The sequence below is a fragment of the Columba livia genome, chromosome 4 (genome assembly GCF_036013475.1).
Source record: "Columba livia isolate bColLiv1 breed racing homer chromosome 4, bColLiv1.pat.W.v2, whole genome shotgun sequence".
NCBI classification, from domain to species: domain Eukaryota; kingdom Metazoa; phylum Chordata; class Aves; order Columbiformes; family Columbidae; genus Columba; species Columba livia.
In genome coordinates this window covers 27812748-27826733 of record NC_088605.1, presented here as the reverse complement: position 1 = coordinate 27826733, position 13986 = coordinate 27812748, and positions in this window count along the sequence as shown.

Below are 13986 nucleotides of genomic sequence, written 5' to 3'. Positions count from 1 at the left end.
GGCCTGGCGTCATGTGCGTTGCCCGGAAGCGTCACCGCTCGCTCGTCCCTCTGTTGGGCGGGTGACGTTGCTGGGCGGGGCGGCGGGCGGGTGCGGGGCGCTGCCGCCCGGGTGTTCGCGGCCCTGGCAGGGGGGCTTTGGCGTCCGTTTCGTCGCCGGCTGGCGCCGCTGCCTGGCTCCTCCGGGAGCCTCGCTCCTAAGGGAACAGCCCGGCGTGGCCTGGCCGCCCGTCCCGGCTCTCGGTGGCCGCTGGTCCCACCCGGGAGTTGCACGGGAAGCACCGGGATTCTTTCCCAGAATGACCGAATCTTTAAGGGACGCGAGGTGTGGCCCTGGTCCCAGGCCCTGGTGATGTGCTCGGGCCCTCTGTGTGTGACAGGCACAGGAGCCATTCCCTAAATATCATTTGAGCCTTTCATGTGGTATAAATCTATATATTCTAATAAAAAATGACATGAAATTGCCATCTACAGCATGACTCTTACACCTCTAGGTTTAAGGAATTAGCAGGGCTTGGGGGGTTTCATCTGCTGGCCTTGTGGGGATGCTCTGCCCCCCCTTCCCTGCACCACTGTGACACTGCCCTCAGTGCCATCCCATCGCTGTTTTTTCCGCTTCCCAAGCTCCAGCTACTCCACAGCTTCATTCAGAGCCTACATTTGCCTGGGAGAAGAAGAGCAGCAGCAAGGTGGCTGGGGGGGAACCGGAGTCTGCCTGGGATGGCCCTGCGGATGAGAAGCATGTCCCAGGCTCAGGGAGGGACAAAGGGAAACAAGACTGGGGTGCTCCGGCCTGTGGGGTGTGCGGAGGAGATGCAGAGCCTGCGGGCAGTAAATGCCACGTGGTTGAGTTTGGGTTGTGTTAGGAACGGTGCATGGACCGCTGGGGTGTTGAGTCTGCAGCGCCCTTATGTATGGGGACAAGGATGAGCTCACCTCCTTGCCCTATGCAATACTCTCCCCTTATACATTCACAGGTTAAATTATCTCTTTACATACAGCATTGCTGGGGAGTTTATGCTGGAGTGGCTATCCACTGTTACTGTTAGGTCCTCATCAGAATTCAGGCCTTTGATCCATAAATACAATTTATGTCATTGTTTTGTCCAAACCAATATCACCTTAAGCATTTAACCATATTAAAATATTTCTGGGATGGTATATTTTAAAAAAAGCAATTTAAACTACTCTTATGGTACTGTCTTCATTATCTGCTAGCAAAACAAACTTGTTATCAGCAGATTTTATATAATTGTCACACCTATAAAACTGTAATATTTAGCAGTTTTGGCCCATGAGCTGAGGCCATCAGGACTCTGCTCATTGATACCACGTTGACAACCATCAACTGCAACCGTTGGAGACTGGTCTGTAAACCAGTTTGTAAATCCAGCTCATTCTCTCTTAAGTGTGTATCATTTGGTATCAAGTTCAGTGCCTCAAGGGAATCAAGATATATTCTGTGAGCACAGTTCCTTTATTAACAGAATTTACAGTCCTCCAAAAGGCAAGCAAAACAATAAAAAGGTTTTTGACAATAAGGATCTTCTGTGACACTGACACTTTCAGTGACATTGCTGACGACTCCGTGGTTGGTGGGTGTAATAGCAGTCTTAACCTATGCAGGGAGGTTTATTCCAACAGAATATTTATAGCAGGACCGCACAGTATAGCTTCCTTATTCTTCTTTAACTATCCTCAGTCCAATGTAGGTGACACAATAAACCTTCATTCACTTGCGTTATTTATGCCTTTATAATATCAACAGAAGGAGTTTGTCCTTTCTATCCCACAGCTACTGGGGTCAGGGTGGGGCTGGTGGCTGTGGCTGGGAGGAAGGCAGAGTGTGAAGTGGGGCTGTGACAAAGGGCTCTGCCAGAGGACGCAGGCAGTCAGCGAGCAGAAGGACCAGGACCAGAAAGAGCCACAGGCTCCTGGGAGCTGCTGACCCAAATCACAGCTGCTTGTGGCGCTTATGTCTTGTTTAGGGGCCTCTTCTATGATGTAACGAGAGCCCCTGAGTGGTCTGTGCTTTGCCTGCATACTGCCTCTCCTTCCTCTTTCTCCTCTCTTCTTCTTCCCGCAGCCCCTTCTATGGTCTGTCAGTCCCCCAGATTCCCTACTCCAACTTTCTGTCCTTTGCTGACACCATTACTTTGCTGCCAGCAGCTCTCACAATTACTTTTCACTGTAAGAGACTCTCCCTGTAAGTGTGTGGATGGGGAGGGAGGAAAATGAGAAAAAAGTTTTAGAACTGTTGAATCATCTGTTAATTTTACGAAGAGTAAAGGCAATTGAGACAAAGAGAGTCACTGGTTAATAGTCACCGTAGTCTGTGTTTGAATAGCAAGGACCATGATCCTGCTTTCTCATTCACTCTGTGCCGTGAGTGCCCTTCTCATGTTTTGGGAACTGAGCAGCAGTAAGGCGTGGACCAGAAGCCTCCCATTAAATATCATTTCAATAATGGGTTTCCATGAGCTTCTCAGTCATTAGATTCCAAGCTGGCACTTGCCAAATGTGAAAGACCACACCCAAGCAGAGTTCCCTGGGTGATTATACATAAATAGCATTAATTGGTAGTGATGCCACAAAAATGAAATCTTTCCGCTGTGTCATAAGAGCAAGAAAAAATCCTCTGTATGTGAAATTAGACCTGTTGCAGATTTTTCTAATCAGCTGCAGTTTGTGCCCATGGTGTATTTTTCACGCACATGGAGAGGGCAGGGAAAAGCAGCATTTCTGCAGCAGTATTTTCCAGATCTCAGTACCTGCATGGGTGCTTCTCTTCTCTGACTTGGGGTGGGTTCTTCACACAGGTGATGACAGTAAATGAGGAGTGCTCCCTCCAAAGGAAATGAAGCTTGAGCAAGGCTCCCGTATCACTTAAATAATTCAGCACACTCTGTCAAGTGGTTCCTGAGAAAATGGCCAACAGGAGCCTTGTTTTGATGGCCTTTGAGCTCTCTAGCATGGACAACCCCATGGTTAGTTTCACACTGCTGTAATATGCTGCATTGTTTTCACATCTGGCAAAACTCTTAGAATCTGACTTTGAAACTTTATTTCAGTTGTCACCTAGGAGAACACAAAAGATCCCTTGGGGAAGAATACATGAAAATGAGCAAATGCATGATGGGAAGTTAACATTCGTAGCAAATATTTGACTTCACGCCTGGAAAACTAGACTGGTCTTTAAGCACCTTTGTTTAGTCTCCTGCAATAGGTTGTTGCCTACCAGACTTCTCAAAGGAGATGTTCAGCAGGCCCACACACATTGGTGCTAGGCAGTGTTCATGTAAACCTTTTCCAGCATAGAAGGTATCATTTGTCATTACAATGTATAGTACGTGCAAACATTGCATATACAACAGAATAAGTATGTCCCTTTCATAGTATGTCCCTGTCAGAATTAATTTCAAAATGCTAGCTGCTTCTACAGAAAGAAGCAACAGTGTAACTCTATTTATTTATTTAATTTTATTTTTATTTAGAAAAGATATCTCTGAGTCTATCTGGCCTCACCAGTGGTGAGACGACACTTTGCATTAGACTTAGGTTATTTGGAAACTCAAAAATACAGTCAGTGTCTCTGCACACATCTTCGGTAACTGTCCTCTAGAAACTGTGAACAACAGTGAGCTTTGGAAAGGCATTTGTGCATAAATAAACTTAAAAGTTGTAATGAATAATTTCATAAAGGTATTTACTACTGACACTATCATGGGTGAGACAGAGACCCACATTCAGCACACTGGTGTCCTTACCAAGTTACAAGCCTGCCTGAAGGGCAGGCAAGATTCCAGCTAAGTTCTGCCATTGAAAATACATCTGTCTTTGATATCATCAAGTGTAAAATGCAGCTCTTAGGCATTAATTTATATGCCTCTTGTCTTTCTGGAGAGACAAGAAGATGTTAACACTTTGACCACAAACTATCTTTAAACATACATTTTATGCTTCAAAGCTAGAGCAAGAGCAATTCTAGGACAATGAACACATTCCTAATAAGGAATTCATGGCATACCACGTGGCTAGAAAATGTATGAACAAGTATGTACTTCAATTGCTGTCATGTGTATAATTAATTTACCAATGACTCTTTTCAAAGATTATCATAATCACAGAGTGGCTCAGGTTGGAAGTAACCTCTGGAGATCACCTGATCCAAGCCCCATGCTCAAGCAGGGCCATCTAGAGATGGATTTCCCAGGACCATGTCCAGATATCTTTTTAATATCTCCATGGATGAAGATTTAACAACTGCACTGGGCAACCTGTGCCAGAGCACAGTCACCCTCTCAGTAAAAAAAAAAATAAATTGCTTTCTGATGTTCAGACAGAGCCTCCTGTGTTTCAGTTTGTGCCTGTTGCCTCTGGTCCTGTCACTGGGCACCCCTGGAAAGAGCCTGGCTCTGTCCTCTTTGCACCCTCCCTTCAGACATTTGTACACATTGATGAAATCCCCCTGAGCCTTCTCTCCTCTAGGCTGAACAGCCCCAGCTCTCTCGGCCGCTCCTCATCGGAGAGATGCCCCAGTCCCTTCATCATCTTTGTGGCCCTTTGCTGGACTCTCTCCAGTATATCCAGGTCTCTCTCGTACTGAGGAGGCCAGAACTGGACACAGGACTCCAGGTGTGGCCTCACTAGTGCTGAGTAGAGGGTCAGGATGCCCTCCCTTGACATGCTGTCGATAATTTGTCTGATGCAGACCTGGATACCATTTGCTATCTTTGCAGCAAGGACATTTTGCTGACTCCTGTTCAACTTGGTGTCCACCAGGATCCCCAGTCTCTTTTCTGCCAAGCAGCTTTCCAGTTGGGTGCCCCCCAGTGTCTGCTGGTGCCTGGGGTTGTTCCTTCCCAGGTGCAGGCCTCTGCACTTCTCCGTGGGGAAGTTCATGAGGTTCCTGTTTCTCCAGCCAGTGGAGGTCCCCCTTGATGGCAGCATGACCCTCTGGTGTATCAGCCGCTCCTCCCGGTTTGGCGTCATCGGCCAACTTGCTGAGGGTACACTCCGCTCCATCATCCAGGTCATTAATGAAGATGTTGAACAGGACAGAGCTCAGTATTGACCTCTGGAGTACAGCACTAGTTATGGGCCTCCAACTATTACAGACCTTGTGCTGCTGACCTCCACCTTCTGGATCTGCATCACTGCAGACACCCCACATAAGATTTGAATTTTATCACTAGGTTCATCATCATGGTATCTGAGCACCTTCTACAAGTTTAATATTTTCTGATCCTTGCATTTTTTCTATATCTGCATATACAGTTCATTAGAAATGCAAATTAAATTTTGTCATGGAGTTAGCTACCAGTATTTCATGTTTATCAATCACTTGGAAATAACTTAATTACTCTTTAGAAAACTGCTGAACTCAACATACTTAAAATGCTGTGGTGAGACCAAAGTTACTCAGAACACTGGGAAAGGATTTTCTCTTGTCAAGAAGATTCATGATTTATGCTCATTTGCAGACTGTAGTGATTTCATTCACTTGGGTAACATTGAGTGAAATCTTATGTGTCTCCACCCATATGAAGCAATCTTCTAACATTCAAAATGTTTCTAAATTTACTGAGAACTCTCTTGACATGCCTTTATTAACAATCCAATGCGGCAAGAAAAAGATTTCATTGGCCTGAAGAAGTTCTTGAAACAATTTTCCATATGCACTTTTATTAATAGGAAAAAACACCAAATCTTCTCCAGAATGCAAAATAATTGACAAGCAAAGAACTTTCAAACATGTGGGAAGTTTGAAATGCTGTATTTACATGAATACTGGAAAAGCTAGTAGGTTTTAAATATCTTTTTGCTTAGATTTTAATGAAAATTTGTAACTGAATCAGGGAGAGATAGCGTATACCAAACTTTGCAATTAAATTAGGTTTATGCACAATTGGTTCATTAATGACTTGTATTTAACAAGTCTGTGCTTCTGTCTGAAGACAATATGCTTATACTGACAGAAATAATTAAGATCTACAATCAAGAAAGGAAGATGTGTGACCAGTTTTAAGGTGGCTGTAGTAATAGAAATACTGTAAACAAACAAAAGAATTATCAAAGAACCTGAGATACTACCTCTGTACTTGAGCCTGGAGAGAAAACGAGAATACATTATTTGAGAAATGGCATATGGCTCTGTTATTAAAAACTACAGAGTAATGTAACTTCAACTTTCGCTCTATTTTTTTTTTTTTCCTGTTTTGAGGCAGCAGTGCCTGTTTTGCACAGTACAGTAGGTGTCCGTCGCCATCTAGTGACACCACGTTGTGCCTGAGTTGGAATCGGGCACTTAAGCTGAGCCTTCCCAGGGGCACCCAGGTTTTGCACCAAGGCTCTTGCCAGCCTCTTCCGGAGGTCTTGAGGTCAACAGACCTTGGTCCCCACTCCGGTGACTCAGGGCTCACTCCTGAGGAGGTGTCCCAGAGACGGTACAAGTGTGCGTGGGGGGTTTCTGGTGTACCTGTGCTGTGAGGAGGTAGCACAGGTATGTGTGTGCTCTGGCCTCTGCGCTGACAATTCCCTGACCAGATTTTGGGAGCACTTGGACAGGAACCCCTGCTGATTCCACAGTGGAAGAAACTCCCTGTATTTGGAGGATGCCATAAAGTAAATCTTACAGTGTAACTGGTCCGAATTCTTGCTCATCTTCTCTTCAACATCAGTACTATTATTTATCACAGTGTCATGATTTTTTTTCTGGCTTCTTATATGTGTGGTTTTTGTGTTTTGTTTTTTTTTTTTCTTCTATTATGTCAAATGAGGGCTGATTTCACCCAACAGTGGTAATACAACAAGTAACGCATAGGATCGAGCAAAACATTCTCGCTGTCATTGCTGTTTTTTTCTAGTGCCATTCACTCTCTGGTCTCCTGCTGTTCCACTAAACTAGATAGCTCCAGGGAGCAGCTGAGTTAACCATTGCAGGCTCTGTCACCAAGGCTGAGCAAAAGGAAAGGCCCTGCAGGGAAATCAAAAGAAAATTCAAATTCCTTTGTTTCCCAGAGCATGTTTCTCAGTGCCTAATTAAGTGCATACCTTCTTGCTGCAGCCCACAAGAAGAGCTATCATTAGGTTTCCCACTTCAAGAATATTACAGGGTTTGTGAATGAGAAGCAAATTGGGAATATGACATTTAGAAACCGCAAAGGGTTATGAGAGGAGGCTGTGCAGGGAGGATAGGCAGGAGACCCCCTGGAAAAGGTTGCAGGCAAATGGCCCTCTCATGGTGCCTCTCACAAAGTACTCTGATCTTGAAATGCCAGGTCACTCACCCTAAGTCAGTAGGCTTGATTCAGATTTCCCCCCACCCCAATTGTAGGTGGATCTTGATGAACAATTTGGTGTAAAAAAATTCAGGACAAATTTATTCTATTGTTTTCCTATGGAATTGTTTGCTTCCCTCACAATATTACCACAACATTCGCCAAGCAGACTGAATAACTGTGTCTTTTTTATTTGTTTTCAGTAATGATCTATTGAATGCAACAGCAATATCATCCTCCAAAGTATACAGTACAAATAATCTTATCTATTTTCCTGGATTTCTACTTTAGCTTACGGACATTTAAAAAACTGTTAAACATTAAAAAAATAAACTGATAAAATTGTCTGTTTCGTTACCCATACTCCTACTTTGTATTTCCTTTGTTTCTTTGATTACTCCCTTTAGATTTTAAGATTTTTGTTTGGAGCAATCACTGGGCTTTTGTTTACTAAATAAGTGCTTCATTTGTTTCTAGTACACCTAATACTACTACTCAATGGGAAGCCAAAGTCTGCTGAACATAAGTAGCTGAAATAATAATTTAAAAATATTGGTGCTACTCCTGCTGATTTGAAGTATGAACACATATTGAGCCAGAATAGTTCAGTCAGATAACTGTGGAAGGCAACTAGAGTTCCTTTAAGCCAGTGCTCCAGAAATTGTCTCAAAGATGTATCCCAAAGGGAAAAATTGTAGAAAATAACTTCATCCACAGTTAACTGAGAATCCCTTAGTATTATGTATAAAGGGAGAGCCTACAAGGAACAGAAAAAGAAAAAAAGCCTTGCCAGGCAGAAGGCACATGGAAAGGTGAAAATGGCAAAAGTCAAACTTAGGTAGAGGCTGCAAAAGAAATTCAAGCAAGTAGAAAAAGCTATCTTGGCCATATAAACAACAACAGAGAAGTTCATACCTTATAAAACATAGATGTAGTGGCAATTAAAGATAACCTAGGTACTGCTCCAGACTACCTGAGTGTTTGACTCAGCATCAGTAATGATAATGCCGCAGTACACAGAGGCAAAACCAAGGATGTTCATGAGAATGGGTGTGGGAAGAGGAATTGTCACGTGCAAGGTGAAAGCAAAGGGCAAAGAGCTCAGCTCTCCAGGAGGCCCAGTAACTGAGATAATAAAGCCAGTGGTAACAGTTCTAATGAATTTACTAAAACAGATGGCAGTACCATATAATTAAAAAAATAAAATCTGAAGTAGCAATCTTTAAGGAGAAAAGCGATCCAGAAAAGTCTGTTAGGATGATCTCAATTGCCTACAAGGATTCAACATTTTGTGAAAGAAATAGAGATATAAATGTACATTAAAATTGAAGAAATAGTTACCAAAGATGGATGGTGCCAAATTAACTTGGTATTTTTATTTGCTGAAGTACACAATGTTTTTAGAGAACAGAATTGCAATAAAGCAAATCCATATAGACTTCAATTAAGTGACTGACACGGTATTATGTGGCAGTCAGTGTGATAATGTGGGAAAATCAGAGGGAAGAAACCAGCTGAAGAACAGCAGCAATGGCTGTACTTCCAAGAGACTGCTCAGACTATAGGGAGATGATTTGTATAGCTGTGGATTAGGAACTGACTGCATTTATCATTTCTGTTAATGGCTATGTCCAAAGAATAGAAATTATTAATGACATACACTGGTGACAGAAAGAAGATATCTGGCATGCATGGTAGGACTGAACTGCCGTAAAGCAAGGGCTCAGTTAACAGGAGTCTAACACAACAAAGGCAAGGGACTTAGGGACTTGGAAGTTTCCTGAGTAAGTACAGGTCCATCAGCTGCTGACAAAAGAGGTGAAGAGAAAGGCCTGGCGGGTTTAGTCAGTTGTCCATCACGGAACATGTAAAGACCACTACCGTGAGATCATCATGAAAAATGAAAACACATCTAAAGATCTATAGGTGCTGTTTTTCAAGTAGGTTGAAAGGAAATATTTATGCAGCTGTGTAAGATGAGACCTTATACAGAGTACTCAGAACAACTCTGTTACAGTAAAGAAAGATTAATACATACTGGGAGAAGTTCAGGAAAGAAAACCTTAAAACAGCCAAGGAAATACTGATACCTTCAGTATAGGCCAGAAAGTGTCTTGTTTAGCTCAACCAGATGTGGTTTCAGGGGGTAACGAGGGTAAACACTGGGGTGGAAGAACTATGAGTATAAACTAGCTACCACTGAATCTAAACTGATAATAGACTCGTCACCACCAGATAATCCAGAATTATTTGTTATTGAGGGCAAACAGCTATTTTCCCTCTACAGTTAGCTACCCCTGGTTTTGGCCTGTGCTTGCAGGGTGACTCTGATAATGGAGGTGGGAAGGATTTAAGTTCTGAGTTCCATGTTTTCCAGCTTCCTCTACATTCACGTTGTAGTTCTACACAGCCTGAACATTCCCAATACAAGCTGTACATTAACAAGCAATACATTAGTGTACATGCTCAGCTTTGAACACAAAATTGGTCCCATCAGGTCTTTAGGTTTCAGGGGAAAACCTGAACTATGAGAAAAGAGTGATGTATAATGGAACCTCTCATTTTCATTCAAGTAAGGCAACCCATACAAGCTTAACAGAAGGAAAGATTTTGCTGCATTTTATAAATCAAATTTAACTCACTATAGTGTAAATAAAGTGCATAAAGATGAAAAATATATACTATAACAAAAAACTGACCTCAATTTATTCCCTTTTAAATCAATGGGAATTAAAAAGCTTGCAGAATCAGGGCCCCTGAGGTCTTTTTGTAAATCAGGTAAGTTGAAAACTTACAGATTTGATGTTAGTTTTCGTTAATGCATGTGATGATTATGAGTGTTCCAGTACATATAGCATATTGCAAATGTCCACTGACATACATGTTTTTTTATATATATATATTTAAATATACATATATACATAAATACATATATATAAATATACATATATACATAAATATACACACACATGTATTTGACTTCAATCAAAATGTTAAACTGAGGTATTATAATGTGGTAAGTAACAGAGCAATAGAACTATTCTACCTTGTTTCCAGGTAGAATAAAAAATTTATAATTGTTTTAAACAATTATATATCTCTACCAAAATTAAAATAAAGAAATTGTATCCGAACTTGAAGTTACTGTCATGGAAAATCCCTCTATTGAGGGCTTGACAATAACAAGCTCAACAAAATAGGTACTTTTTGTTAGAAGTTACCTTCTGTATGAATCCTTCTCTGTAAATATCCCTGGCTCCTTGGAGTATTTGCAATTTAACTGATTTTATCATCTGCAGCTTGAAACAATCTTTGGAGTGTGCCAGCGAGCTGTGACCTTTGTTGCTTGGTGGAAAGGATGAGTCACTCATTGTGCAGGATTTGTGGAGGATGCAGAATCAAAAGAACAAATGGGACAGATTCAGTGCATGTGTGGCTGCCATCAGTGGTGCTCGAGAGCTAAATATGAACCAAGATTAGGCTTCTTTCAGGAGAAGGAAGGCTGAGGCACCTGTGGTCTTGCCCCCTTCACAACCAAGCCCCGTGTTAGGGCCTGGTGGGGTGCTGGTGTCTGGCGCAAGAAGACACATTTTGCACTTCCTTTATTAACAGGTCTGAGCCTGTTCCAGTGCTGCACAGTTCTTTAAGTACAGAAAGCCCTACGTAAAAGCTAAGCTATATTCAGACTTCAAAAGATGTGCCAAAATGACAAAAGTCAACCCTTGGTGGAAAGTTCAGAGTAGAGAGAGAATTCAAAGGCCTCTTATTTTTAACATAGAATGTAGCAGTTTGTCTCGTTTTCCCAGCTCAAACAATGTGGCAGGCTGGCGAGAGTGAGATATTTTCTATGGGCTCAGTTCCTACTATTGTTTACAAGCCAAATGTGAGGCTAGATAGTATTTGGTCAGCCCACTCGCAGTCATGGCACAGGCATCTTTTGCTAGTGACATGCCTGTGTATTAGAACAAAGAAACATGTGAAGGCAAGGGACTTACAGTCTTCTTCCTTTCTCATAAGCATTTTGGCAAGAAAATTTTGAGGAAAATGTCAAGGTTTCTCCAGAGAATTTTATTATTTTTTTTTTTAAATGCTTTCATTGCTCGTCACAACCGATTATTCATAAGAGCTAAGCTTCTAAGCAGTGATAGCTAAATAGTTCTCTGAAAATACTAGAATTTTGACAGAATCCAATGAAGCATTGGGGGGTACTAATTTGTCAAGAATAGGATTATCGTCTGTTTTTCATACTGTCATATTTCTGCAGTTCGAAGTGGTGAACTAAATTGCCTTGCTTTACCTTGCCTTTCACTAGGTGTATAACAACTTGTGTGTGCTTGTGCATCCATGTGTGTGTATCTCTGTCTATATATGCACATATATATACACGTACATCTATTAAGCAGCATATTTATAGACTATGTTGGATCTGGAAAACTGTTAAAAAGCTGGGCTTCAAACAGAACACGATCAGGCCTAGTCTTGAATTTAATGAGGCTGCAAGAAATTAGGAATGGAGCATGAAGTGGAAATGCCCTCTTTATACCACTTGAGGCTCCTTAACTGCCCCTACACTTCAGTTTTAAGAGCTTTAGGAACAATGAAGATGCAGAATTGTTTTCAGCAAGACCATAGATGTGGACGTGACATTGCAAAGGACGCAACATTCATCTCCACTCAACTTTGCTCACAGCAATGTAGTTCAGGGGGATTAATTGAGATGAAAAAATGTTATATTTTCTGTCCCTATTTATTTAACCAGTAAATATTACTTGAAAAGTGAACATCAGTTAAATAAAACCTTTAATCGTGAAGTTACTAGTTCTTTAATAACAAAACAAATACTATTTGCTGCAACCCTCTTGAAATTATAGAATATTGATGGCTGTCAATGAAGACTGGAAAAATGGGTTTTAGGGTGAGTGCAGGATGTCAGGTTCACTGTGGAATAAATTCGGGTGTGTAATTATATTATGTAATATACATAATATAATAAATAAAATACATAAATATATAATAGATATTATTATATATAACATTTTGTAAATATAATAATAAATACTACACTACACTACAACAGAACAGAACAGAACAGTGGATTTATTCTGAACTCTCATGATTGAGGTGTCAGCCTGATAAGGGCATAAATTAAGGTCATGTGGCAAAATGCTTGGACTGCAAATTGCTGTCTTACTACAAGGTCAACCAGGTGCATTATGTGTTTTATTCAACAGTTTGCAGTTGTGTTAGGGAATCCCAAATACACTAAAACTCCACAAGAAAAGCCATAGCCTGACCTACATGTAAATTCAGAACAATTTCACTGGGAACGTATCTACAATAATGTCACCACAATCAGAATCTGAACGTCCCTTAGTGATCAGGGTTTTGGCACGATTAGCCTTCTAATCAAAGTAGCTCAGTTACTTCTACTGAAATCAGCATAACATGTTTGTGTAACAATGATACAAACCTCCTATAAACAGAGCAATATTCTTTCCTGCAGAAGAAAAATTATGTTTACATTTTTGCTTTGTGTTTTTAGTGTATGCAGAGTCTCACATAAGACTTAATGTACAAGCTAAAATTGGTCACCTACTTTTCAATAGTATATTCTAACCAAACAGACCACATTCTGACACCAAATCTCTTTTCAGCCTTTTTGCTATAAATTTGGTGTAACTCCACTTAAGTCAGCCATGAAGTTCCAGTTTTGCTGAGCTCAGAATCTGTTCACTGTAGCACTCAAACCCGTTGATTAAATTTTGCCCTGACATCTATATCTGAAGGGTAAACTTGCTTTTGGATCCCACGAGTTGCCTCTTCAAGCAGGCTTACTGTTTTTTCCTCAGCACCTGCATGTGTGGCTTCCAAACCGCACACAAAGGTACCACAGTGTCTGGGGCTGCCCAGCAGTGTCACCCAGCCACAATTTGTGCTTCTGGCAGCTGCATGCTGCAGATAGTCCACACTGCCTCCACACCTCTCTTAAGCTGGCAGGGCAGTGATTTTCATACCTAAGGATCCTTAAGAGAGAGGATCCTACTGAATGAAGTGTGGCCCTTCTTAGTTACCTCCTGTGGGTCCTCTGAGAAGTATCTAGAGGCCCAGGGATCACAAGTTGAAAACCACCAGAGCTGAGAAACCCCACACCCTAGTTCACATCCTTGCTTTTTAGGTAACTATTCTTTGTATTGGTACAAGCAAGGAACTTCAATGTGCTCCTCAGCTCTACTGCGCTGACTCTGTATGTGCAGTAAAATGTGCAAAGAAATGAAGACTCTTTACGTCCTCTTCCACGTTATATACACGCAGTTGCTTCCTGTCATTTTATTACATTGGCACGTCAAGCCACCACTCAAATCAGGCTGCACTGTACTGAAGATACAGCCCTGTTTTTGATAACTAACTCCCTGGGTCATGGCAAGTTGCACTGCAGTGTTTTATGGTAGCAGAGAGAAAGGGGAAAGAAAGATTTGGGAAATGTGTGTGGTTATGTGATTATACCAATCATTGTGGCCAAGTAGGAATACCACTTATTAGAGAAGTTTAACAAAGCCTTTTGCAAATTTATGGATCAAATAGCTCTAAAGAGGTGTATGCATGTGTTTTTGAAGACTAATTCAGCCTTTTGCTCCTTAAATCTATAACTAAACATTCCTTACAGAGTCTTGTCATCTCTTCTCCTATTATATAATTATCACCTATAT